This window comes from Macaca nemestrina, unplaced genomic scaffold, assembly GCF_043159975.1.
Source record: "Macaca nemestrina isolate mMacNem1 unplaced genomic scaffold, mMacNem.hap1 Scaffold_48, whole genome shotgun sequence".
Taxonomy (NCBI): Eukaryota; Metazoa; Chordata; class Mammalia; order Primates; family Cercopithecidae; genus Macaca; species Macaca nemestrina.
This window is the reverse complement of record NW_027257678.1, coordinates 509,499-536,156: the sequence shown is the minus strand read 5'-3', so window position 1 is coordinate 536,156 and position 26,658 is coordinate 509,499. Positions and strand designations below refer to the sequence as shown.

The 26,658-nt window shown below is 50.1% G+C and overlaps 1 long non-coding RNA gene across 2 annotated transcripts in view; it reads left to right on the top strand.

Annotated features, from left to right (window-relative positions):
- The first annotated feature begins 1,097 nt into the window (after positions 1-1,097).
- Positions 1,098-26,658, top strand: part of LOC139361417 (uncharacterized) — a 31,829-nt gene continuing 6,268 nt past the window's right edge. The window contains exons 1-2 of one of the 2 annotated variants that reach the window (XR_011618994.1): positions 1,098-1,276; positions 9,247-9,964. This is a non-coding gene — a long non-coding RNA (uncharacterized lncRNA). The remainder of the gene's footprint in view (positions 1,277-9,246; positions 9,965-26,658) is intronic. The other variant, XR_011618993.1, reaches the window with a different exon arrangement.

Sequence of the window (26,658 nt, the reverse complement as noted above, 5' to 3'; positions counted from 1 at the left end):
TCTGCTCCATCCTCCCTCTGGCTGTGTATCCCCTGTTTCTCCGGGGCTTAGATGCTTCCTTGGCTGGCTGGATGTCTTCCAGAAGGATCACTTCCCAGTCCATCAGGGAGACACTTCCTGGAGATCCCTGTCATGATTGTTTCTCTCTTCAAACCTGCTTGGGTTTCAGCCGATTTCCACCGGGGGAGGGGGAGCTTCAGGGCGCCTGCTGGGGTCTCAGGACTCCGCTTCAGATCCGATTCTGGAGCCTCCGGGTGAGAAAGCATGGGCTGAGCACATCTAGTGAGACAGGCAGGGTCTGGCTGCAGCCCACCATCATCCCACAGGCCACAAGGCTGCGCTGTCAACTGAAAGGTCACTGACGCATCTGAGCCCTCTGCCCCCCTCCCCCTTTGAAAGACAAGTCCTTGCCTTCTGGGACAGGTGCTGGTCGCATTTCCTCTGCACATCCAGTCTCATTCCTGGGAATGAGACTCCCCTCTGCTCCTGGGTGAAGTGACACCCTGAAATTTTGGCCCGCGGCTAGGTCCCAGGCCCTTCAGTATCCCGGCAGGGCACTGCTGTTTCAAAGGAGGGAGGCAGAGGGCTCACGGGTCAGTGAACTTTCAGCTGACTCCGGGCATTGAGGCCCATGGGATCATTGTGGGCTGCAGCCAGGCCCTGCCTGCCTCAGTCCATGTGCTCAGACCATCCATTCTTACCCGGAGGGGTCCAGAATCGGATCTGCTGGGAGGTCGTGACCTGACCCCAGCAGGCGCCCTGAAGCTCCCCGTCCCCCGATGGAAATCGGCTCACGGAGGTCCTGAAGACGGGACTCCTGGGGTTTGATCCTGGGACGCCGCCCGCGGCCGCCTCTCCCACGCGGCCCCCTACTGGACCCCGGATGCAGCCGCTGCCAAGGCTGCAGCAGGAGAGCCCCTGGCGCCCAGCGGCCACCGTCGTTTAAAGGGGACGCAGCCTGACTGCCAGCAGCGGAGCGCGGGGCGGCCCAGCCAATGCGCATGCGCGAGTGGCGAGCGCTGGCTCTTGCGTCACAGTGGTTCCCACGGTTGTCAGAGCAACCACGCCCTGAGGCCTGGCAAACAGGAGCCCTCCGTGGCAGTGCTTGCGTGGCGGGGCCCCGAGGCTCCAGCCTGACCTCTCCACGGGGTCGACAGGACTGTCTCCGGATGCCAGGAGTCGTGGCATAGGGCTGCCCAGGATGTTGAAAGCACAGGCGGAATCCGGGGGAAGCAGCGCCGCATCCCAGCCTCAGAGCCGCCCGGACGCTGTTCGGGTGAGTCTCCCCGAAAGTCGTGCCCCCGGGATCTCGAAGACGGGTCGGCCTGCGGGCCAGTGGGCTGCTCTGCTCTCTCAACCGAGGGTCGTTCTGCTCGAGTGCCGAACCCCGTAGCCTCAGCGCCTGCCTGGTGGTGTTTGTTTCTGTGCCACTGCTGTAGGACTGTCGCTGTGTGTATGTGTTTGTATGTCTCCCATTTTCGCTTCTCTGTCTGTCTCTCACACTCTGTGAGTTTCTTGCCCTCTCTCTGTCGGTTGGGGTGTGCGTGTGTGTGTGTGTGTGTGTGTGTTTGGAGAAATGTGCCCGATGCGCCAGAAAACGGTGTCTTGCATGTCGGCCTGTCTTTGTTGAGCCTCTATCTGCGTCTGTGCCTGGGTCATGTGTCCGCTTGTCAACCGTTTTCGCAGCGGTTTCACTTTGGGATTGCCAAGGCTTCGATCACGTGAGGAGATGCTTTCCTCCCGCAGCCGTTGAAATCTCATCCCTTATCCCTGGGTTGCGGGAACCACACTAGCCTGGGTAAGAAAGACAGCGCCAGCGCTGGGTCACCAACAGCTGCGCCCCGGTTTCGCAAGTGGATGTGAGTGATGCCTCCTTTGCACCGGAGGTTTCCCAGAAAGTCTGCAGACCACGGCTGACTGTAGTCAGCGTGGTGGTCACGATGGAAGGTGACGAGGTTCGGAGGGATAGGCGACCAAGCAGAGCCCGAGCCCTTGCATCCTGCATCGCCAGCAGCACCTTGAGGAGACCCGACCCTGATGACGCGGCGGCCAGAGCACAAGGCCCAGGACCCAGTACCAGACGCGGGCCCATCGTCAGCAAATTTCAGGAACCGTGGGCCAGCTGAAGCTTAGGTCCCACGGTCAAAACAAAGGACAGAGGGTCCGCAGGTAGGGCCGAGAGCCTGAAGTGTCGGCCTGGCTCCACCACCGCGGAGCTCGCAGGGTGCAGCAGGCACCGGGCAGTGATCAAGGCTTGCAGATGAGGTTGCGCGGGTACGCGAATTCTCCTGCCCAGATTCCAGCCTTTCCAAGGAGACTCCACGTGCACCGCCTCCTCATTGTCCTTGTCTAGGGCCGCGGCAAAGAACCTCACTCCCATGGCACCACTCCAGGGGCGCAGGAACCTGGGATGAGTAGGTGGAGCAGGGCGAGCACCGCTAAGAACCCAGCTAGAGAGGCGCCCCAGGGCGGCACAAGGGGCCGCATTGAACGTGTCAATCATCTCAAAGATTTTATGACTTTTTTTGATATCTCATAATATCTATAATGTCTATTATATCTTGTGATATAATTATTAACACTTTATTGTGATTATTATGATTATTTTTATACCAACACATCTTCAATTATTAATATTCCCGGTTGCTAGAGAAAAATGAGAACCACTAGTTTTGAAAGCCTTACTTCTGCCAATGGAGGCACATTCCAGCAGGTCGCCAAAGCAATCCACTTTGTACCACTTTCACAAAAACGTTATTGCACAATTATACTATCCTACCCTTATATACTTTGTGTGTGTGTACTTGTGTGTATGTATGTCATATATGTTATATATATGTGTGTGTGTGTGTATATGTGTGTGTGTGTGTGTGTGTGTGTGTGTATATATACACACACATAAAGTATGCCAGAGATGAACAAGTATTAGAAAATTAAATGCACAGGTCATGCCAGTGCTATGTATAATGTGGTGTAGTACCTACAGATGTTCAACAGTGTGGGATCCAGACTGGAACAAGACTACTAGTCTTAAATAATTCTTTCTAGGTTCAGTGTCTGGAAATAATGCTTTGGATCAAACGTGTAAGAAAATTAATGGGATTTAAAGACTATTCTAAGTCAACTATAACATTTCATTTGGGGATTTCTGTCCCTTATCATATCTAAGTGATTTTGGATGGATTCCTTGAGGCCTGGTTTTTCTTTTCTTCTCTGCACATTGCTGCTCAGAGTGATAAATGAAGTTGTATTTTGAATAAAATAGCTAAGCATCCTTTTGTGTGCAATGAGCATGATGGTATTTAGACCTACCATTTCTCAGTATGGTTGTTACGCTTATAGTGGGGCTGGGGTATTTACCTGGAGCCTGGATGTCCACTGGGAAGTGACACCCCTGGGAATTTTTTGTGTCAACTTGGCCTCTGATGTCTGCCTGGGGTTTGGGTATCCACCTAAGGCCCGATGTTTACCTGGAGCCAGACGTGCACCTGAGGCCTGATGTCCATCTCTGACCTATGTTCACCTGAAGAATAAGTATTCACCTGGGGCCTGATATCCACCTGTAGTATGGGTGTCAACTTTGAGGCTGATGTTCAGGTGGTGTCCACTGTATACTTGGGGCCTGGTGTATACATGGAGCCTGGGCATCCACCTGGGACTTGATGTTTAAATATGGTCTGGAGTTCTCTTAGGGCCTACTGTTCACCTGGGGCCTGGGCGTACACCTAGTGCCTGACGTCCCAGGTGGACACCTGGGTACCAGGTGATCTTCAGGGCCTAAGTGAAAACTCCAGTCTCTAAATGGACAACTAGGCCCCAGGCTGATGTTTACTGGGGTCAGATGGACCCAAGTCCCTGGGAACACCCAGGCCCCAGGTGGACATCAGCTCCCAGGTTAATTCCAGGCCCAAGATGGACCTCAGGTCCCACCTGGACACAAGTCCCTAGGTAGATGCATAGGCCCTGGGGAACATCAAGCCTTAGGTGAAGTTCTAGGTTACAGGTGGACATCTTGCTCCAGTTGGACATCTGGTCCCAGGTGGACATCAGTCTCCAGGTGGAAACAAAGTTCCAAGTTGGACATCAGGCACCAGGAGGATTTCAGGCCTCCAGCGAACACCAGCTCCCAGGCTGACATCAGGCTACAAATGAACACTGGGCATCTGATGTACATCAGGCTCCAAGTTGACACCAAGGGCCCAGATGGACATGTGGCCCCATATGAACACTAGTCCCCTAGGGCCTGGGTCCACCTGGAGCCTGATGTTTAGCTAGAGACTAGATATCCACCTGAGGCCTAGGTATCTACCCAGGGACTGAAGTCAAACTGGGGCCTGATATCCACCTGGGGACTAGGTATCCACTGGGGGTTGATGTCCACCTCGGGCCACCCTCTGGGGTCTGATGTTCACCTCAGGTCTGGGTGTCCATCTGGGGCCTGGTGCTGATTTGGATTCCAGTGTCTACCTGGAACCTGGAGCCAGGTTGTTCATTTGGAGCCTGGAGTTTTCCCCCGGGGCCTGGTAGCCACCTGGGCCCTGAGTGTCCACATATGTTCTGATTTCCACTTTTGGCCTGAGTGTTCTTCTAGGGCCTGAGTGCCACCTGGGTCCTGATGTTCACCAGGAATCTAGGTATCAACTTGGGGCTTGATGTTCACCTGGGACCTGATGTCCATGTGAGACCTGATATTCACCAAGAGCTTGGGCATCCACCTGTGGCCTGATGTTCAGATGGTGACTAGGAATTCCCCTAAGGCTTGATGTCCACCTGGGGCATAGATAACTACCTGTAGCCTAGTGTCCACCTGGAGCCTAGGTGTCAACCTGGGACATAATGGGCATAATGTCCTTTTGGGGGCCTGCTGTCTACCTGCAGACTGGTGTCTGCCTAGGGCCTGGTATCCACCTGGGGTCTGGTGTCTGCCTGGGGCCTAGTGTTCACCTGAAGACTAAGTATGAACCTTGGACCTCATGTATACATGGGTACTATTTATCCATCTGGGGACTAGCATTCATCTGGGGCCTCATGTCCACCTAAGCCCTGGTTGTCAACCTGGTGCCTAATGGCCACCAGGGATCTATATACTCACTTGGGGCCTGGTGCTCCCATAGGACCTAGGTATACACCTGGGGAATGATGTCCAAGTGGAGGTGGATGTCTTAATTGGTGTTGGTGTTCACCTGGGTACAAGGGTGGCCCTGGGGACCGGTGTTCACCTGGAGCCTCATGTGCACTTTGGACCTGCTGTCTACCTAGGGCCTGATGTCCATGTTAAGGCTGGTTGTCCACTTGGGGCCTAATGTCCACCTAAGACCCAGTGTTCACCTAGGGCCTGGGTGTCCACCTGGAGCCTGATGTTCAGCTGGAGACTATGCATCCGCCTGAGACCTAGGTATCCACCCAGGGTGTGGTGTCGAACTGGGCCCTTATTTCCACCTGAGGACTATCTACCTGAGGCTTGATGTCCACCTGGAGCCCCACCCGGGGCCTGGTGTTCATCTGGGGCCCAGTGCCCACCTGGAACCTGGGTATCAACTTGGGTCTTGGGTGTCCACTTGGAGAGTGATGTGCACCTGGGGCCTGAGTTTCCACCTAGGGCCTGATGACCACCTGAGGCCCAGGTGTCCACCTGGGGTCTGATGTCCACCTGAAGCCTAGGTAACCACCTAGGGCATGGTGTTACCTGTGCCTTGATTTCCACCTGAGCCTCGTGTACACCTGAAGCCTGGGTGTCCACCCAAGGCCTGATGTACACCTCAAGCCCAGTGTCCACTTGTGGCCTGATGTCAACTTGAAAGCTGATATCCACCTGGGGATGGATGTGCTCCTGGGGCCTGATATCCAACTGGGACCAGATGTTCACCTAAGACCTGGAGTTAATCTGGGACTTGATGGTCACCAGGGTCCCAGGTGTCTACCTAGGGCCTAATGTCCAACTAGGGCCTGATGTCGACCTAGAGTCTAGTATCCACCTTGGCCCTGATGCTACCTGAGGCTTGGGTGTCTACTTAGAACCTGAATGCCCAATTGGGCCCTGATGCCCACCTGGGGCCTGGTGTCCTGTTAGGGCTTGATAGCTACCTAAAGCCTGGGTATCCTCCTGGAGCCTGATGCTCACCTGTAGGCTGGTGTCCATATGGGGCCTGGGTGTCCACCTGTGAGCCTGATGTACACCTTATGTACCAGAAAAATGGTATATACCCGGGGCCTGATATACACCTGGAACCTGTGTGTCCACTTGACCCCTGATGTCCACCTGGGGCCTGGTGTTTACCTGGGGCCTATATCCACCTGGGGTCTGAGTGTCCTCATAGGCCTGGGTATTCTCCTGGAAACTGGTAGCAACCTGGGGCTTAGCTATACACCTGAGACCCATGGTCTGTCAGGGGCCTATGTCCACCTTGGGCCTGGTTTTCATCTGAAGCCTCGTGTTCACCTGGACCCTGGGTGTAAACCTGGGGGTTGATGTTCACCAAGGGCCTTTTTATCCACCTGAGACTTAATGTCCACTTGGGGCCTGATTTCCACCTGGAGTCTGGGAGACCACCTGGGAACTGATGTTCAGCTGGACCTGGAGTTCACTTGGGGCCTGTTGTCCACCTGGGGCCTGGGTGTCAACCTAGAGCCTGATGTCCACCTCAGGCCTGATGTCTACTTGTGGCCTAAGTGTGCCTCAGGGGCCTGTTGTTTGCATGTGTCCAGGATATTCTTCTGGGGCATGGGTGACTACTTGGTCCCTGATGTCTCCCTGAGGCCTGGGGGGTCCACCTAGAGCTAGATATTCACCTGACACCTGCATATCCTCCAGTGGCCTGATGTCCACCTATTACCTGGTGTTGATCTGGGGCCTGGAGATCAACCTGGGTCCTGATGTACACCTTGAGTCTAGTGTCCACCTGAGGTCTGATGTTTGCCAGGTGTCCGAAATTCACCTGGGATGTGATACCAACCTGGCTCCTGGATTTTTATGTGGGGCCTCATTTCCATCAAGGGCCTTGGTGCTCACCTGAGCCTGTGTGTCTCTCAGGGACCTGATGTTTCTCATGGGTCTAGATCTCCACTTGGGCCTTCTGTCCACATGGGAACTGATGTGCTTCTGAGGTTTGATGTTCGTCTAGGGACCAAGTATTCACCTGGGGACTGGTGTCCAGCTGAGGACTGATGTCCAGCTGAGTACTGATGTCCAGCTGGGACCTTATGTTTACTTGGAGTTTGGTGTCCACCTGAGGCTTAGGTGTCCCTCTGGGGCCTGAAGTAAACTTGGGGCCTGGTATCTACCCGGGGCTGGATGTTCATCTATGGACTATCTATCTGGGGACTGATGTCTCCCTGTGGCTTGTTGTTCATGCTGGGCATGAGGTCCCTTTGGGGCACTGGTGTTGACTTGGGGCCTGATGTGGATCTGGGGCTTGAATCTAAGATCAACTTGATTTTTTTTTTGGTTTTTTTTTTGTAAGTGACTTGGTCTTTACACTTGAAGATTCACACACCACATAATTTTTAAGGTTTAATTTTTGTTACAATATATTTTTGAATTTTGTCTCTGGGCCAAAACGTTCAGGTGTATGATAGGTGCCTCTCAACATGTAAATTCAAATTTTGTTTTATCTCAAGAAAGTGTGTGTGTGTGTGTGTCTGCATGTGTGTACATGTGTGCCTGTGTGTGTTTATGAGACTGTTACAGTCTTAAAATTAATTCTATTTCAATGTTTCATATTTCCTCAAAGAAAAAAAATGAAGGAAATAAGTTACTCCAATTACACCTCTGCCAGATTCTCTTTGCATATCTTATCTTCCACACCTATTCCTAATTCTTTTGATAACATCCTTAATTCTGTTTTATTCTCTTAGGTTTGTTTCTATCCCCTATTTCTAACACTGTATTTTCAATTAATTCATGCCCTGTCTGAGGAACACTGTAATTTAATCTTAATTTCTGATACACAATTTTTTCCCAATTTTTCTCTGAGACTGATGAGTATCCACTTTGCATTTTATTTTCCTTTTGTCTAGAACTATCATGAAATTTTGGATTTCTGCTTCAAAATCTTCTTCTATCTGCCTTTACATGAACAATCACTGTATTTTAAACATTAGTTGTTTTATGTTGTTTCCTATGCTCCATAGCTGTTTTGATTGGGGTGTGTGTGTATGTGTGTGTGTGTGTGTGTGTATGTGTGTGTGTGTGTATGTGTGTGTGTGAAAACTTAAAATTTTTGAGACTCACTTTCTGTTATTTTTTTCTGTTATTGTTGCTGATCTACAACACTTTTTTTTCTTGCTGTTGTGTAGTTAAATTTCAAAATAAATTGACGCATTGACTTACGTCTGTCTTCTGGTTCTTATCACCTTGTCTGAGTTGCTTTATTATTTCCCTTCAACACCACTTAAAGGGAAAATCACAGGATATCAAAAATGACTTTACAAAGAACAGTTGTAAAGAACAGTTGATAAGAAGCTATGTAAATCTTTAACATAAATAAATGTATAACTTTGAAATTTTAAATTAAACACATAGTATAGGAGAAATAGTTAGAAAATATGTTTTAACTAGTCTATTAGTAAACTGGTTAGTAATGTTGAAGGGACAAAAGTAAAAAAGCAAAAAAGGTATAAATAACATGATCAATAAACTTTATCTAAAACTATACAAATGTATATTGAACAAATAAAGAATATACATTTTGTTATGCTTTCAAAAGTAGCTCATAAATTAGACAGAGAATAATCAATACATTCTAAATAATCAATATCATATTGTGTTTTCTCAACCTCAAAGCCAACAACAACAAAAATTTTCATATATTTAGAAACCACTAAGCCCATCATTAAGTATTCCTGAGGTTAAAGAGAAAACAATAGGTAAATTAATAAATTTAGACACGTAAAGTTTCCGAAAATAAATTTAAAAGAGGAATTGGAGGTATATCTAATTTCAAATAAATTTTTAGAAAAAAACAAAAATATAAAAAAGCACTAAATCTTCTACCTGATAATCTAGAAAGAACATATAAGTAAAATAAAAAGCAAAACATATTTAAGGACTTTAAACCACTTTAAGAAACAATAGATCATTAAAGATTAAAATTTAAAAATGATTTTTTCATATTAGAAATTCTAACTAAGAAGAAAATGAATGCAAATGAAACTGAACTTTGAAAAAGAGATAAGTAGAGATGTGATATAGATTTTAAAATTTGGTCTTAAATCAGAAAAAAATAAGTTTATTTGTTTTCCTTTCAGAAATTTCTCCAAACTATCAGAGATAAACAGAAAACAACAAATAACAACAAACAAACAGGAAACAGAAAAGCACAACAACAAGGCCTGTTTATTTCATCCTCTCCTAATAGTCTTCTGTTCATGACTTTGCTTTTTCTGTATATGGGACTGCAGAGAGAAAACACACCAGCCATAACAGTCCAAGTAACAAATTTTCATATGTGCATTATCTTTTCCATTGTAAAGTTCCAAAAGAACACCTCATTATGACTGTACATTATGTTCAAAAATTCGAACACTAAAGAAATTGCACTTGATAGTTGGACCCATTCCTTCCATTCATTCAGCAAATGTTTACCAAGTGCCTACCACTATTCTTTTAGGCACCACATATTCAGTGATTAAAAACTCAGTTGAGGTTTCTATTCCCATAAAGTTTTAATTCCAGCATTAGGAGTCAGCTAATAAAAAGGTACATGTAAGCATTGCAAGTGAGAAAAGGGAATGGAATAAGGATGGTTGTGTACAGAGATGGGAATGTTAACTTATGGGAAGTCTTGAGACAAAAATGAGAAAGAATGAATTGAACCACCAGAAAGATGGAGACAATAGAGTCCAAGAACTGGATGGAGACCAGAAGACGCAGGCCCTGATAGGCCACGTGGATAATTTGCAATTAAATTTGGGAAACTCCATCTTCAACACAGTGAGATCAATAGAAGGAGGTTCATTCTATCAGGTAATGGGAAGTCCGAGGTGGAGGTAGATAGTTTTAATGGCTGAAAAGTCTCAGTGATGTATTCTTTTGGAGCCTCATAGACTTTACATCACAATTCCAAAATAGTTATGGTTGCTCTGGCCATCACAATTGTATCCCAGATAGGAAACATGAAAGAAAGGGCAACCTGTGTGTGGTAAAACTTGCATCAGGAAAGTCAAAATTCTCAAAGAACTTTCTAGTAGGATTCCATTTCATTACCCAGAATCACAAAGCTGATGACTTCTGGTTGTAAGAAAGATTAGAAATTATGTTGCTGAATGCAGCGGGTTTGGCCTAAGTCAAGTTGCTCACCACACTGAAAGCCAATCATTAAGACAAGGAGTGTTTCCAGAGAAGAAAGGCTTTAATGCAGATGCCATCAGCCAGGACATAGGAGATCAGCTTTAAGTCAGTCTCCCACCCCAACTAAAATTAGAGGTGTATCTAGTGAGAAATGAATGTAACTACATACAGGAAAATAGGAATCAGGAAGGGGTGAGTAAGAGGAGTTGGTCAACAAGCAGCAGGTGCATCTCATTATCCAATGCACTGTTGGAAAGTTTCAGTTCCTTGATACTGTCTGTGAGTCCTGGTGGTTGGTTTTCTAAGAAAGGAATTCAGATAAAACAAATGTAATTTTCTTCAACTTCAGTTGTATGGGAAAGCTGAGCCAGTTTAAATTAGGGTTTTATGTTAACCGCAATTTCTTTTGCACCAACCTGAGAACTAAGCATTACATATTCATGATTCCAGCCCTGAAGGTGTTCTGATAAGAAGGCACAATAGAATGATGGATACTGTCTTTGCCATCTGAGAGTCAGAAGTTCTGATTTTATCACGTGTGTGTTGGAGGCCTTTGGATGGTTTTCAGCAGCAAGTAGCATACTTAGATGTAAATGTTACATTGACATTTTGCCTGCTGCATGGAGAGTGAGTTGTAGGCAGGTGGCAGCAGAAGCCAGGACAACTGGGGATGTCACTATAGACATCCAGGTGAGAATCAGTGGTGGCCCGGAACATCATGAAATTAATGGACACAGAGAGAAGTGGAAAGAATAAAAACTATGTTCTGGAGAGATGCAGGACTTATTCATGAAATGAAAATGCAGAGCGAGGGAACAATAGCCCCCAGGGATGAATGAAACCTAAAATTTTGACTTGAGCAGCTTGAAGACCATGGTGCTTGAGATGGGGGGACTTTGGTAGGAATAGGATTGAGGGTGGTGGACATAAGAGTTCTGTAACAATTTGCTATGTAGGAGATGCTCTTAGACATCCAGATGGAGTTACCAGTCAGTAGCCTATCACCCCTGACTCTGGAGGTCTGAGAACAGGACAGGTGGGAGAACATGGCAAGAACTCTGTGAGGAATTAGAGATATAGGAGGTTACACCTTTGACCAAAGTATAACCAGCAAGTCCTGTTCAATCTGCTGAGTTTTAGAGTCAGGCTCAGAAAAGGGCCCAGAGCATGGGCAGGAGGATCCATAAGCTTCCCAAGGTTCTTCCTGGGCCAGGGCCCCCTGCCCAGCACAGCCTTGGAAGGTTGAGATTAGGGTCCTGCAGTCCACCTCTATGGGTACCTGGAATCGGATGGTCCCACCTGTCATAGTGTAGGTACAGGGGAGTAAGCCCCTATTTTCTCCTTTTTATGATGTGATTTATTTGGAGCATGGAACCACAGGTTTCCATGTACTCAGAAGAATCTGTTGGCCTTGGTTCTTTATGAATGACTGAGTGTGTGCTGAGACACTTGGAAAATGCTTTTTACTCCTGGGGGGTCCTTCAGAGCAGAGAGAGGCTTGGGGGCTTGGGTGATGATTTCAGATAAGACAGAATGTTTCCAGGTACTGGACTCTGTGTCAAAATTCCTGAGACAAGAGCAGGCCACATTGGGTCCGTGAGGTCCTCATTTGGAAGTTAGTGGAAATCGCTGCCCTGGCCAAAGTAAGGATGCATTGAGAATGAGCTGCATACCTCAGGAGCTGGAGGAAAAAAGGGGACAAGAGAGCTTCCAAGGTCCCTCTTAGTGCCCATAGAGCCTGCAGTTTCTGCTCCTTTGCCTCCTGGGACCCTGGAGAGCCACTAAGTTGATGACCCCCCAATGCAGGTGACTGTTGTGTTCTGTGATGCTCCTCCTGGCGACATGGGTAGTGGGAGAGCAGCCTCCTGGGTCCCTGGTGCCCACTGGAGCCAGGAGAAAGTCATGCTGAGGTCATGCACCTCCAGTTCTTATTAAGGATCTCCACATTGTGAGGTAGCCAGAAGCAAGAAGGGACGTGTGACACCTTTTTATTGATTCACTCAGCAATTCTGCCCTTAGCACTAGTCCTGTGCCAGGTACCCTGGTGTGCCCAGCATGTGATACTGAAAATGACCAAGTGGTCTCTCAGCTCCAGGTGCCCACAGTCTGAGGACAAGTGGACATCAGGCCCCAAGTAAATACCTAGGACCTGGTGAACATCAGGCCCCAGATGGACACCCAGGTCTAAGTGGACATCAGTTCCCAGATGAAAATCTGGCCCCAAATGTACATCAGGACTTGAGTGGAAACCCAGTACCAGGTGGACATCAGACCCTAGGTTGACACCAGTCCCTGGGTGGATACCCAATGCCCAGATGGACTTCAGGCCCTAGGTGAACACCAAGGCCCAAGATGGACATTAGGCCACAGGTGGAGGCCCAGGTTTTAGGAGAACACAGGGTCCTACAGGGACATCAAGCCCCAGAAGAATACTTAGGTCCCTGGTGAACATCAATTCCTGAGTGGGCACCCAGGTTCCAGATGAACATCAAGGCCCACAATGGACACCCAGGCCTCAAATGGATACCTGGTCCCAAGTATACGCCATTTTCCTAGTAAGCATCAGTGCCCAGGTGGACAGTAGCCTCCAGGTGTATATCAGGTCTCTAGGTGGACATCCAGGCCCCAGATGTCCAGAGGTGGACATTGGACCACAGGAGGATACCCAGGCCCCAAATAGACATCAGGCCCTAGGTATATAGCAGCCCTAAGTATATAGCAGACCCCAGATGAACACCAGGATCCAGGTGGACATCTGGCTTCAGCTGTACAGCAGTCCCCAGGTAGTTACCTAGGTCACTTGTGGATTTAAGGCTCCAAACGTACACTAGGCCGCAGGTCAACAATGGGCCCAAGTGAATATATAGGCCTCAGGTGGACATCAGGCACCAAGTTGACACCCAGGACCCAGGTGGATATGAGGCCCCAGATGAACACCAGGCCCAAGGTGGGTATAGACCCCAGGTGGATTCCTAAGCCCCAGATGGACATCAGGCCCATGCTGGCCATAGTTAGTGGTGTGGCGCACCTGCTCTTGGTCCACGGAGTTGGAGAAGTTGGACCCATCAAATAGTTCCTCATTGATCTCCTGTGTGGAACTCTGCAGAGAGAGTGCCCAACACCCATTTTTTTTGACATTATTGGTGAAATTTAGTTATCCTGTTTATTTCAACTGTCTTTATATTACTATTTTCTGTTTGTGTCATCCAAAAGTGGTGGGTTTTTTTTTTTTTTTTTGTCATAGGAAGAAGAATCAGATGGTAGAAATTAGTCATAGCTCTATGAGACTATTGTTGGAGCCAGTCCAACCCTGGAGAGTGTGTGGTCCTCAATGGAGAGGCATCCATTTTGACATATTTTGCTGTGGGTCACCAGAAAACCTGGACTAGATTCTCCTTTCTCCTTCCTTCATAGTTTTGCGCATTTCCCTGTGTGATGGGGTTTGGAGGTAGAGCCTTGGGAAGTGATTAGGTCATGCAGGCAGAGACCTCGTGTATGGGGTTCATGCTCCTATCAAAGGGACCACAGAGAGATCCCTCATCCCATCCCTTCTGTCATGTGAGGACACAGTAGAAACATGGCTGTCTATGAAACAGAAAGCCCGCTCTCACCAGACACGGAATCTGCTGACCACTTGACCTGAGATTTTATCATCTCCAGAACTGTGAGAAGTCAATTTGTTGTTTATTAGTCACCTAGTCTATGGCATTCTGTTTTAACCCCAGATTAGCAAAAATACCAACATATCAACTTGCACACATAACTTTTGGAAAGAAACTGTGATACTAAATCTTTGATGGTAAAAGGTGATCTATCTGCCTGAGAAATGAACCTACATGATCCCTCTTTCCACAATAAACCTGAGGGAGTCAAAACAGGTAAAAGCACAAAAGCACACAACTGTTAGAGGTTTCCAGGATGCCTCAAAAATATCATCTGCAACATTAGGGAGTGAAAGAAGACATTCAAGTTTCAAAAAGTCAAAGTTTATTTAAATGTCATTGTATAAACTTTTAATTCTAACACTATGAATAAAAGTGTTATTTTTTTCATAAATAAATAAATTTCATAAATGGAGGCATGCAGACCCTGATGTGCAGCTGCTGAGTTTGGAAGCTTCCTTTGGAGACACCCCCTGACTCCCTCACCCTTTGCCTGCCTGTCAAGAAGAGCCCATCCCAGGCAGCAAACAGCGCAGGTGCCCAGCAGAGGGCAAACCTCCATGCCTGGAGGAGGCCACCTCTGGGACAGGAGGAGCTACTGGAACCCCTCCTTGCAGGCTTCTTTTCCTGCTCTCTAGCAACTCCTTCAAGCAGACAAACAGCAGGCTCTTCGGCAGCAGGGCTGTGGCTCTGCCAAATGAGAGAAGCCCCTCTCTAGCAATGCACAGGATCCCAGACTGCACACCCTGTTCTCTGCCTCCATGGCTCCCACTGTGTCCCGGACTGAGAGTAGCGTGGGAGCTGCTGGCTGGGGCAGTGCTGGCCCAACCCTTCTTGCCAGCTGTAGCTTCAGCCATGCTAAAAGCTGAGCGTGGCTAGAGCAAGTGACATGGCTGAGGCCAGTGGCTAGAGCAAGTGACATGAAGTCAGGCAGCTCCTCACTGGGCTAGACTTTGGCAGTCCCAAGGCAGGGACAGGAGGTCTCTGGAGCTGCCTCTAGCTCCACCACTGTCCCTGGAGGGGGTCTTCCCCTGGTGCTGGCACTAACTCAACAGCTGATGCTGGAAATAACTGTATTTCTGCACATGGAGCAGGAGCTGAGAAAAGAGAATGGTTACCAATGTCACTCACTTTCCACTGGAATTTCCAAACACAAAAACAACCTCACTGAATTTACAGGAATTTTAGCCCCAAAACAGCACTCCCAGATAGTCTTCCAGACTGGAGGTCACCTCATCATGTGCCTGTACATCAGTGGGCTTCAGAGGCTCCAGCTTGTCAAGGACAATGTGCAGATGCAGCCCCATTCATATCAGTGGTGACCCTCAGCCCGGAAGGGCCTGCCCTGGGCTGTCCTGTGATACCTGGGCCTTCTGCCAAATATGCAGAGGCATCTGGGGTGAGGGATGAGCCTTTGTCAGCATCGTCAGAAATGGCTCTCACTCTGGGCCTTCCTGAAGCAGGAGCCTTGAGATGTGGGGATGTAGCATGAGAACATCTTACTCTCTTGATCATCTCCCAGTCAGTGAGCTGGCTACAGGGCTGACTCTAGGATATGGCACCTGGTTACCAGAATCCTAAGTTCTGTTAGGGTCTGTCATCAAGGAAGTGAGGTCACTTCTTTAAGGTTCCATCCCCTCAACCACTTCCTTCCATAAGACCTACTCAGGACCCCACTGGGCTGCTGACTGCTCACCCTCCCCGCAGGTCAACTCCTTACCTTTACATAGTTATGTCCACCCAGGGCCTGCTTGTAGATCTGTGCCTGGCGTTCACCAGGGACCTATGAATCCACTTGGGGCCTGGGATTCAACAGGGGCCTAATGTTACACTGGGGATTGGATAGTCACCTGAGGACTAGGTATCAACCTGGGGCCTGATGTCCACCTGGGGACTGAGTATTCACCTGGGACCTGATGTGCACCTGGGGCCAAATGTCCTCCTCAGGCCTGAATTCCACCTTGGGCCTCCGTGTCCACCTGAGGCTGGTGATCACTGGGGCCTGGGTGTCATTTAGGGTCTGATGTGTGCCTGGAACCTGATGTCTACCTAGGGCCTTATGACCACCTGGGGACTGGGTGTCCATCTAACGTCTACCTAGAGCCTAGGTATCTATCTTAGGTATGGCATCTGCCTGCAGCCTGAGGTCCACATGAGTCTGGTGTTCAGCTGGGGCCTGTGGTCCACTGGGGCCTTGGTGTCCATTTCGGGCCTGGTTGTCAACTTGGGGCCTGATATACAGCCTGAGTCCAGTGTTCACCTGTGGCCTGATGTCTACCTGGTGACTGGTGTCCTCCTGGAAATGGTTTATCCATGCAGGCCCTGATGTCCACTTGGGGCTGAAAGTCCCTCTGGGGCTAGACATCCGCTTGTGGCCTGATGTCCATCTAGGGCCTGGTGTCTTCCTGGAGTGTGATGTTCACCTGGGGCTAGGTGTCCACATGGGTCCTGATGTCCATATGAAGACTGGGTGTCCACTAGGACCTGATGTTCACCATGGGCCTAGATATCCATCTGGGGCCTGATATCTACCTGGTGACCTGTGTCCATCTGAGGGCTGGTGTCCACCTGGGCCTGATAGCCACCTAAGATTTGGTGTTTATCTGAGGCCTGGGTGACCACCTGATATCTCATGTTCAGCTGGGGCCCAGAGTTCAACTGGGGACTGTGTGTCAACCTGGTGCACATCTGAGGACTAGGTACCCACCTGGGTGCTGGTGTTCACTGGAGCCTGATGTCCACCTGGGGCCTTGTATTTACCTAGGGCCTAAGCAACCACGTGGGGCCTGAGTGTCTTTATGGGCTCTAGAGTTCTCCTGGAGCTTGGTGCCTGCCTGGAGCTTCGGTGTACATCTGTGACCTGATATCCACCTTGGGATGGATGTGCACCTGGGCACAGATGTCCATGTGGGACTGAGTGTTCGCCTGGTTCCTGATGTCCACCTGGGGCCTGGTGTTCACCTGAAGCTTGATACCCACCTGGGGCATGGACATTTGCCAAAAATCTGACGTTCAGCTGTGGCCTGAAGTTTACATATGCCTGATGTCCACCTAGGGTTCAGAGTTCATCTGGGGCTTGATGCCCACCTGGGGCCTGGGTTTCCACATAGAGCCTGGCATTGACTTGGGATCAAGGTATTTACCTAGGGCCTGGGTGTCCACTTGGGGCCTGACTTCCACTTGGTTCTTGGTGTCAGGCAGAGGCCTGACTGTTCACTTGGGTCCTAGATAAGATCCATATGACTGATGTCCATGTGGGGCCTGAGAACCACTTGAGGCCTGCCATTAACCTAGGGCATATTGTCCACCTGGGGTCTGGGAGTCAAACTGGAATGTGATGTCCACCTGGGGTGTGGAGGTCACCCTGGGTCCTGATTCACTTTTCCAGTCCAGTGTCCAACAGAAGCCTGGTGTAAACCTGGAACCTGATGTCCACCTGTGGCCAGATGACCACCTTGAGTGGGATGTTCATCAAGAGACTAGGTATCCACATGGGACCTGGGGTCCACCTGGGGCCTGATGTCTACCTTAGGCCTGGCATTACCTGGGGTCTGTGTGTACATCTGGGGCCTGATGTTCAGCTGGGCCCTGGTTTCCACCTACAGTTCACCATCTAACTCAGGCCTGATGTCCACTCTGGACCTAGGTATCCATCTGAGGCCTGGTCTTTACCTGGGGCGTGGGAGTCCACCTGGGGCCTCTGTGTCCTTTTGGATTCTGATGTCCACCTGGGGCCTGATGATTACCTGAGGCTTCATGTTCACCTGGGGCCTGGGTGTCCACCTGGAGGCAAATATGCACATAAGGCCTGGCATCCTCCTAGGGCCTTATATTCACCTGTGTCCTGGTGTCCGTCTGGGGCCTGGGTGTCAAATAGGGGTTAATATACACCTGGAGCGCAGTATCCACCTGGGGCCTGATATCCACCTGAGGCCTTGGCGTGCATTTGGCACCTGGTGTCCATCTGCAGCACAGGTGTCCATCTGGTGCTTGGGTGTTCACCCCATGTTCATCAGGGGCCTAGGTATCCATTTGGGGCCTGGTGTCCACCTGGGGCCTGAAGTTCATCTGGAACCTGGTATTCACCTAGGGCATGGGTATCCACCTGGATCCTGATGTTCAGATAGGGACTGGGTATAGACCTGGGACCTGATATCCACCTTGGGTATAGGCATCCACGTGGAGCCTGATATCCGCCTAGTGCCTGTGTGTCAGCCTAGAGCCTGATGCCCACCCGGGAACTAGGTACACAGCTGGCTTTTTTGTTCACTTGAGGCCTGGTGTCCACTTGGGAACTGATGTCGAACTGGGGATTAGGTATCCACCTGCAGAGTGGTGTCCAGCTGGGGCTTTATAAATCCCTGGGGCATGTTGTTCACCTGGGCTTGATATATACCTAAGACCTGGGAATCCAACTGAGGCTGATGTCCAGTTAGAGCCTAGGTGTCTACTTAGGGTCTCATATCCATCTGGAGCCTAATGTCCACCTGGGGACTTGTAGCTACCCAGGGTCTTGGGTGTCCACTTGGGGCTTGAGTGTACTCCTGGGGTCTGGGGTTCTCCTGGAACCTGCTGTCTGCTTAAGGCTTGGGAATATAACTGTGGCCTGATATAAACCTATAAATGGATATTCACCTGGGGACAGATGTCCACTTGGGGCCTGAGTGTCCACATGGTGCCTGATGTCTACCTGGGGTCTGGTGTTCACCTGAGGCCTGATATCCACCAGGAGCCTAGGTATCCACCTGAGTCCTGGTTTCTATCTGGGACCTGATGTCCACCTAGGTCTGGTATTCACCTAAGGTGTACTACCCACCTGGTCCTGGATGTTAACTTGCGGACTGATGTAGACCTCAAGTTCAGGGTCCACCTGGGACCTTATGGCAACCTTGAGCCTGACGTTCGCCTGGGGACTGATGTTCACCTTTGACCTAATGTCCACCTGATGACTGGATATTCACCCACAGCCAAATGTCCACCTGAGGCCAGATGGCCAACTGTGGCCAGATGTACAACTGAGGTCTGGGTATTCCCTTGGGACTTGATGTTCAGCTGGGGCCTAAGGTTAACCCAGGCCATGATGTCCACCTGAAGCTTGATGTCCACCTGGGGCCTGGGTGGCCAGATGTGCAACTGGGGCCTGGGTATCCACCTGGGGCCTAAGTGTCCTTCTCATGCCACCTGATATCCACCAGTTGGCCTGATGTTCATCTGGAGATGTGGGGTCAACCGGCAGCCTGATGTGGACATAGATTCCAATGTCCTCTTGGGGCCTGATGTACACCTGGGGCCTAGTATCCACTTGGGGCCTGGGATTTTACTGTTGGCCTGATGTTCACCGAGGTCCTAGGAATCTTTCCTCACTGGTGTCCACCTGGATCCTGATGTTCAGCTTGGGACTTGAGTGCTTACCTGGGACCTGATGCCCACTTGGGGCATAGGTATTCACCTAGGGCCTAGTGTTCACTTGGGGCCTGGTGTACACCTGGGGCCTGATATCAACCTTGAATCTAGGTGTTCACTTGGGGACTGCTGTCTACCTGGTGCATGGTTATCAACCTAGGACCTGATGCCCACCTGGAGTTCAATGTCCACCTTGGGCCTGTTGTGTACCTGTGTGCCCACTGGCTAATTACTTAAAACTGAGGTTTACCTAGGGCTAGATGTGCACCTGAGACCTGATGTCCACCTGTGGTCTTATGTTCACCTGGGGACTGATGTACATCTGGAGCACAAGTATATCCATGGGGCCTTTCGTCCACCTGGACTGTGTGTGTCAACCTCAGGGCCAATGTCCACCTGGAATCCAGTGTCTAATAGAGCCTAATGTACACATGGGGCTCTGGCAGTCACCTGGGACCTGATATACAGACATGGTCTTGAGTTTACCTGGGGCCTGGTATCTACAGGGCCTTGGTGTACACCTGGAACCAGATACCCCAGGGGGGTACCTGGGTCCCAGATGGTCATTAGGTCCTAGCTGGAAACTCAGGCTCCAGATGCACATCAGGCTGCAAGTGGATACACAGGTCACAGGGTGATACCCAGGTTCCAGGTGGACACTGGGCTCAAGAGGAACACAATGGCCCAGGTGGACATCCAGGCCTGAGGTGGACATCAGGCCCCAGATAGACATCTGGCCCCAGCTGGATACCTAGGCCCCAGTCATTGGCCCTAGGTAGACGCAGCCATATGTGACTAAGGTCATCCAGAATCTAATGTCCACCTGGACCCTGGGTGTCCACATAGGGCCATGTATCTGTATGGGGCCTCAGCATCCACCAGGGCCTGATGTTCCCCAAAGGCCTAGATATCCACCTGAGGCCTGATGTCCACCTGGGGCCTGATGTCCACCTAATACTTGGTGTTTAGCTGGAGCCTGGGTGACATCCTGGGATCTGATGTTCAGCTGAGGGCCAGATTTCAGCTGGCACCTGTGTGTCAACCCAATGCCTGATGCACACCTGCAGATGAGGTATACACCTAGGGTCTGCTGTTCACTGGGGACAGGTGTCCAGCTGTGGCCTGGTGACCACATGGGTCCTAGTGTTCATCAAGTGCCTGGTGTCCACCTGGGACTGGGTTTCCACCTGGGACCTGATGTTGATGGCAGGGGGGAGGCCTGTTGTGTACTTGAGATGTGGGGGGTCCACCTGGGACCTGATGTCCACCTTGGGCCTTGTATTTACGTATGGCCTGGGGAGTCACCCAGAGCTTAAGTGTACCCTTGGGGCTTGGGTATATATATGTGGCCTGATGTCCATTTTGGGACAGATGTCTACCTGGGGACATACGTTCATGTGGGGCCTGATATGGTTTGGTTGTGACCCTACCTAAATCTCATCTTGAATTGTAGCTCCCACAATTTCCATGTGTCATGGGAGGGACCAAATGGGAGGTAACTGAATCACGAGGGTGAGTCTTTCCTGTGCTGTGTTCGTGATAGTGAATAGGTCTTACGAGATCTGATGGTTTTGTAAAGGGCACTCCCCTAAACAAGGTCTCTTGCCTGCCACCATATAAGATGTGACTTTGCTCCTCATTCACCTTCAGCCATGGTTGTGAGGCCTCCCCAGCCATGTGGAACTGTGAGTGCATTAAATCTCTTACCTTTATAAATGTCCCATTCTCAGGTATGTCTTTATTAGCAGCATGAAAACAGACTAATACAGTAAATTGGTACCAAGAGTGAGGTGGTGCTGCAAAGGTATCCAAAAATGTAAAAACGTCCTTGGAACTGGGTAACAGGCAGAGCTTGGAACAGTTTGGGGGGCTCACAAGAGGACAGGAAGAGGTGGGAATGTTTGGAACTTCCTAGAGACTTGCTGAATGGCAATGGCCTTGATCAAAATGCTGACAGGAACTTGTTGGGAACTGAAATAAAGGTGACTCTTGCTATGTTTTAGAAAAGAGGCTGGCAGCATTTTGACCCTGCCCTAGAGATTGGTGGAACTTTGGGCTTGAGAGAGTTGATTTAAGGCATCTAGTGGAAGAAATCTCTAAGTGGTAAAGTGTTCAAATGGTGTATTGGGTACTGTTAAAGGCACTCAGTTTTATGTATTCAAAAAGATATGGTTTGTAATTGGAAATTACATTTAAAAGGGAAGCAGAGCATAGAAGTTTGGAAAAAATTTCCAGCCTGATGATACGATAGAAAAGAAAAACCCATTTTTTGAGGAGAAATTCAAGCTGGAAGCAGAAATTTGCATAAATAACAAGGAGTCAAATGTGAATTACCAATATAATGGAGGAAAATGTCTCCAGGGCATGTCAGAGGTCTTCACAGCAGCCCCTCCCATCAAATGCCTGGAGACCTAGGAAGAACAAATGGTTCCATGGGCCTGGCCCAAGACCTTGCTGCTTTGCGCAGTCTCAAGACTTGGTGCCCCGCATCCCAGGTATGGCTAAAAGAGGCCAATGTAGCATTCAAGCCATTGCTTCAGAGGGTGCAAGCCCCAAGCCTTGGTGGTTTACATGTGTTGTTGGGCCTGCAGGTACACAGAAATCAAGAACTGAGATTTGGGAACCTCCTCCTAGATTTCAGAGGATGTATAGAAATGGCTGGATGTCCATGCAGAGGTGAGCTGCAGGAATGAAGCTCTCATGGAGAACCTCTGCCACGGTGGTATAGAAGGAAAATGTGAGATGCGAGCCCCCACACAGAGTCCCCACTGGGGCACTGCCTAGTGGAGCTGTGAGAAGACGGCCACCATCCTCCAAACCCCAGAATAGTACATCCACTGACAGCTTGCACTGTTTGCCTGAAAAAGCCAGACACTTGACACCAGCCCGCGAAATCAGCCAGGAGGGGTGGTTGTGCCCTGCAAAGCCACAGGGGCAGAGCTGCTTAAGGCCATGGGGACCCACCTCTTGCATGAGCATGTCCTGGATGTGAGACATGAAGTCAAAGAAAATCATTTTGCAGCTTTAAGACATGGGCAAGGACTTCATTTTTAAAACACCAAAAGCAACGGCCCCAGGGGTACACCAGATTCCTGGTAGGCATAAGGCCCCAGGAGGACACTAGAATCCAGGTGTACATAAAGCCACCTGTTGACACCAAGCCCTCAGATGAATACCAGACCAACTGGTAGACATTAGGCACATGAGAATACTTGGGCACCAGGTGGGTATCAGGCCCCAGGTGAACATCAAACTTCAGGTGGACATCATTCTCCAAGTAAACTCTAGCCCCAGCTAAACATCAGGCTCCAGGTGGAAGCCCAGACTCCAGACTCCAGGTGCACTTCTGGCCACGGTTCAACATCTGTGCCCAGCTGAACATCAGACCATGGATGGATAGCTAGTCCCCAGGTGGACATCAGGTCAAAAGGGAATATAAGTCTCGAGGAAGACATCTGGCCCCAGGTGGATACTGAACTAGAGGTTTACATCAGACCCTACGTTGACAGCAAGACCCAGGTAGACAGCAGGCCCCAGGTGAAGACCAGGCCCAGATGAATACTGAACTAGAGGTTTACATCAGACCCTAGATTGACATTCAGTACCCAGGTGGTCATGACACCTTAACTAGACACCAAGTCTTCAGGTTGATACCCAAGTCCCAGGTGGACACCAGGTCAAAGATGAACACAAGACCTAAGGTTGACATTCAAGCCCCAAGTGGACACCAGGCCCTAGGTGAATAATATGACCCAGGGAATCATTAGGACCCAGCTGCATACCAGTCCCCAGGTTTACACGAAGCTCCCAGTGGTTTCCTAAGCTCTAGTTGGACATGAGGTCTCTAGTAGACACCCAGGACTAAGGTGGACATCAAGCATCAGATGGACATCTGGCCACAGATTAACATCAAGCCTCACAGTATCTAAAGAAGCTCTTTAGTTTAATTAGATTCCATTTGTCAATTTTGGATTTTGTGTCCACCTGGTGTCTAATGTCTAACTGGGGCCTGGTGTTTCTCTGAGGCCTTATATCCATCTGGGGCCTGGGCATCCATTTGAGGCCTGATGTCTACCTAAGACTTGGTGTTTAATTGGGGCACAGATTTCTTCCTGGAGCCTGATGTTCATATGGAGCCTGAAGTTCACCTGTGCCTGTTGTCTACCTGAGGCCTATGTGTCAACCTGGGGCCTGATGACCACCTTGAGTTCAGTGTTCACCTGGGGCCTGACGTCTGCCTGGAGTCTGGGTGTCCACATAGGGCCTGATGTTGGCTTGGGACTGAAGTATTTACCTAGGGCCTGGGTGTCTACTTAGAGCCTGACTTCTACCTGGTTCAGTGTGTCAACCTGGGGCCTGATGTCCACTTAGGGCCTAGGTAAGCTCCTTATGACTAAAGTCCACATGGGGGCTGAAACCATGTCAGATCTTGTGTTAACCTAGGGCCTAGTGTCTACCTGGGGCCTGCCTGTGACCTGGTGACCCCCTCGGGTCAAGGTATCCACCTTGGGCCTGATGACCAATTGGGGCTTAAGGATCTACCTAGAGACTGGTGTCAATTTGGAGCCTGATGTCCACTTGGGGTCTGGTGTACACCTTGGGCCTGATGTTCACCTGGGCATGGGTGTACACATTGGGCCCAGTGTGCCCCTGAAACCTGGGTGTCAACCTGGGTCTTGATGCACACCTTTAGTCAAGTGTTTAACTGGGGCCTGATGAAATAGTGGGGCCTGATTTACACCTGTAGACTGGGTATCCACCTGAGGCCTGATGTCCACCTGCAGCCAGATGTCCACCTGGCACCAGATATCTACCTGGAGTCTGGTCTTTGCCTTGAACATGACGTATTCCAAGAGACTAGGCATGCACATTGGGCCTGGGGTCCTGATGTCTACCTGAGGCTGGTATTGAACTGGGGCCTGTGTGTTCACTTGGAGTCTGATGTTCATTTGGAACCTGGTGTTCACTTAGGACATGGGTATCCACCTGGATCCTGATTTTCAACTGGGGAGTGGATATAGACCTGGGACCTGATGGCCACCTATGGTATATGTAACCCAACCACCTGCGGCCTAGTGTTCACCTGAGGCCTGATATCCACCTGGTACCTGTGTGTCAATCTAGTGCCTGGTGTCTGCTTGAAAACTAGGTAGACACCTGGGCCTTGGTGTTCACCTGGGGCATGGTGTTCATCTTGCACCAAGTGTCCACCTGGATCCTGTGAATCAACCTGTGGCCTACGTGGCCACTTGGAGCTTTATGTGCACCTGCGGCCTGAAAGTTTCCTAGGATCTGATGACCACTGGGGCCCAGGTATCCACGTGGGGCATCAGGCTCCAGGTGTACACCCAGGCTCCATGTAGACACCAGGCCAGGAGAACTCCAGCCGTTATCTGAACATCAGGTCCTAGGTAGATGGCCAGGCCCCATGTGTACAGCAGGCCCCAGGTATGCACTGGACTCCAGGTGGACACCAGCACTCAGTTGGATACACACACTCAAGGTGGAAACCAGGCCCCAGGTGAACTGCTACACTCCAGGTGAACATCACGTCTCAGGTGGACACCTGGACCCCACGTGGGTACTAGGCTCTAAATTAATACCAGGCCTCAGGTGGTCCTCAGGAACCATGTGGACCTTAGTCATCAGGAGGTAACCTAGGCCCAAAGTGTATATCAGGTTCCATGTTGACACAAGAACTACTCGGAAGTCAGGCCCCGGGTAGACACCCAGGCCCTAGGTCCCAAGTTGACACCAGGCCTTATGTGAATACTTATAACTCAGGTCATCATCACACCTCAGGTGGACATCTGAGTTCATCTGGAACCTGGTGTTAGAGGCCCCATGTAAACGCCAAGCCATAGGTGGATACCCAATCCCTAGGTGGACATCAGAGCTCAGATTGACACAAAGACCCCAGTAGACATGATGTACCCCTGAATATCCAGGCCCCAGCTAAATACCCAGGCCCCAAATTGACACCAGGGTCTATGAGGACACACAGGACTCAGATAGAAAACAGGCCCAAGGTGGACACTGGACTGTAAATCAGGTCCTAGGTTGACAACCATGCTTCAAGTTGACACCAGGCCCCAAGTGAACATCTGGCCCCAGCTGGACACTAGTCCCCTGGTGAATACCTAGGCTCAAGGTTGACATCAGGCCCCATATGAACACTAGACCCCAAATACACACTTGATGCCCTAAGTGGACATCAAGCCTCAGGTGTTTACCCAGTCCCAAGGTGAATATCAGGACACAGATGGGCACCAGTTATCAAGTGGATTCCTAGTCTCCAGGTGAATATCAGGCCCTAGGTGGATACCAGGATCCTGGTAGACATCAGGCCCCAAGAGGACACTAGAACCCAGGAGTACATTAGGCCACAGGTCAACACCAAGGCACCAGATGAATACCAGGCCAACTTGTGGACATTAGGCCCGAGAAGGGTCCTCAGGCCTCAGGTGGATATCAGGCCCCAGGTGAACATCCAGCACCCAGATGAACATCAAGCTTCAGGTAGACATCATGCCTCAGTTGAACTCCAGGCTCCAGCTGAACATCAGGCTCCAGGTGGATGCCCAGCTTCCAGGTGCACATCTGGCCACAGTTGGACATTCAACCCCAAGTGACCCTCAGGCCATGGGTGAATACACAGTTTCCAGGTGAACATGAGATCAAAGGTGAACATCAGTCCCCCAGTGGACATCAGGCCCAAGGTGGATACCCAGGCTCCCAGTGAATTTCAGACACCAGGTTGACATTCAGACCCCCAGTGGTCATCTGGCCTCATGCGAACACTCAGACCTCAGGTGCACCTGATGTCTCAACTGGACACCAACTCCTGGTTTGATACCCAAGTCCCAGGTGGACACCAGGTCCAAGGCTGGCACTCAAGCCCTAAGTGAACACCACACTCTAGGTGAATAATTCAACCCAGGTGGTCATTAGGACCTAGCTGGATACCAGGCCCCAGGTTAACACAAGGCCTCCGGTGGGTATCTAGGCACCAGCGGGACATCAGGCCCTTAGTAAACACCCCAGTCCCAGGTGAACACCATGCCCCAGGTGGGCATTAGGCCCTAGGTGGACATGGGGCCACAGGTGGACATCTAGCCCCTGGGCGACATCCAGCCCCAGGTGGACATAACCGTTTCCATACATAAACCATTCCCAGGTGGACATCAGGCCTCGAGAGGATGACAGTCACCAGGTAGACATCAGGCCTCAGTTGGACACCAAGGTCCCAGATGTACAGCAGGCCCCAGCTGAAACCCAGACTCATGTGGACATCAGGCCACAGGT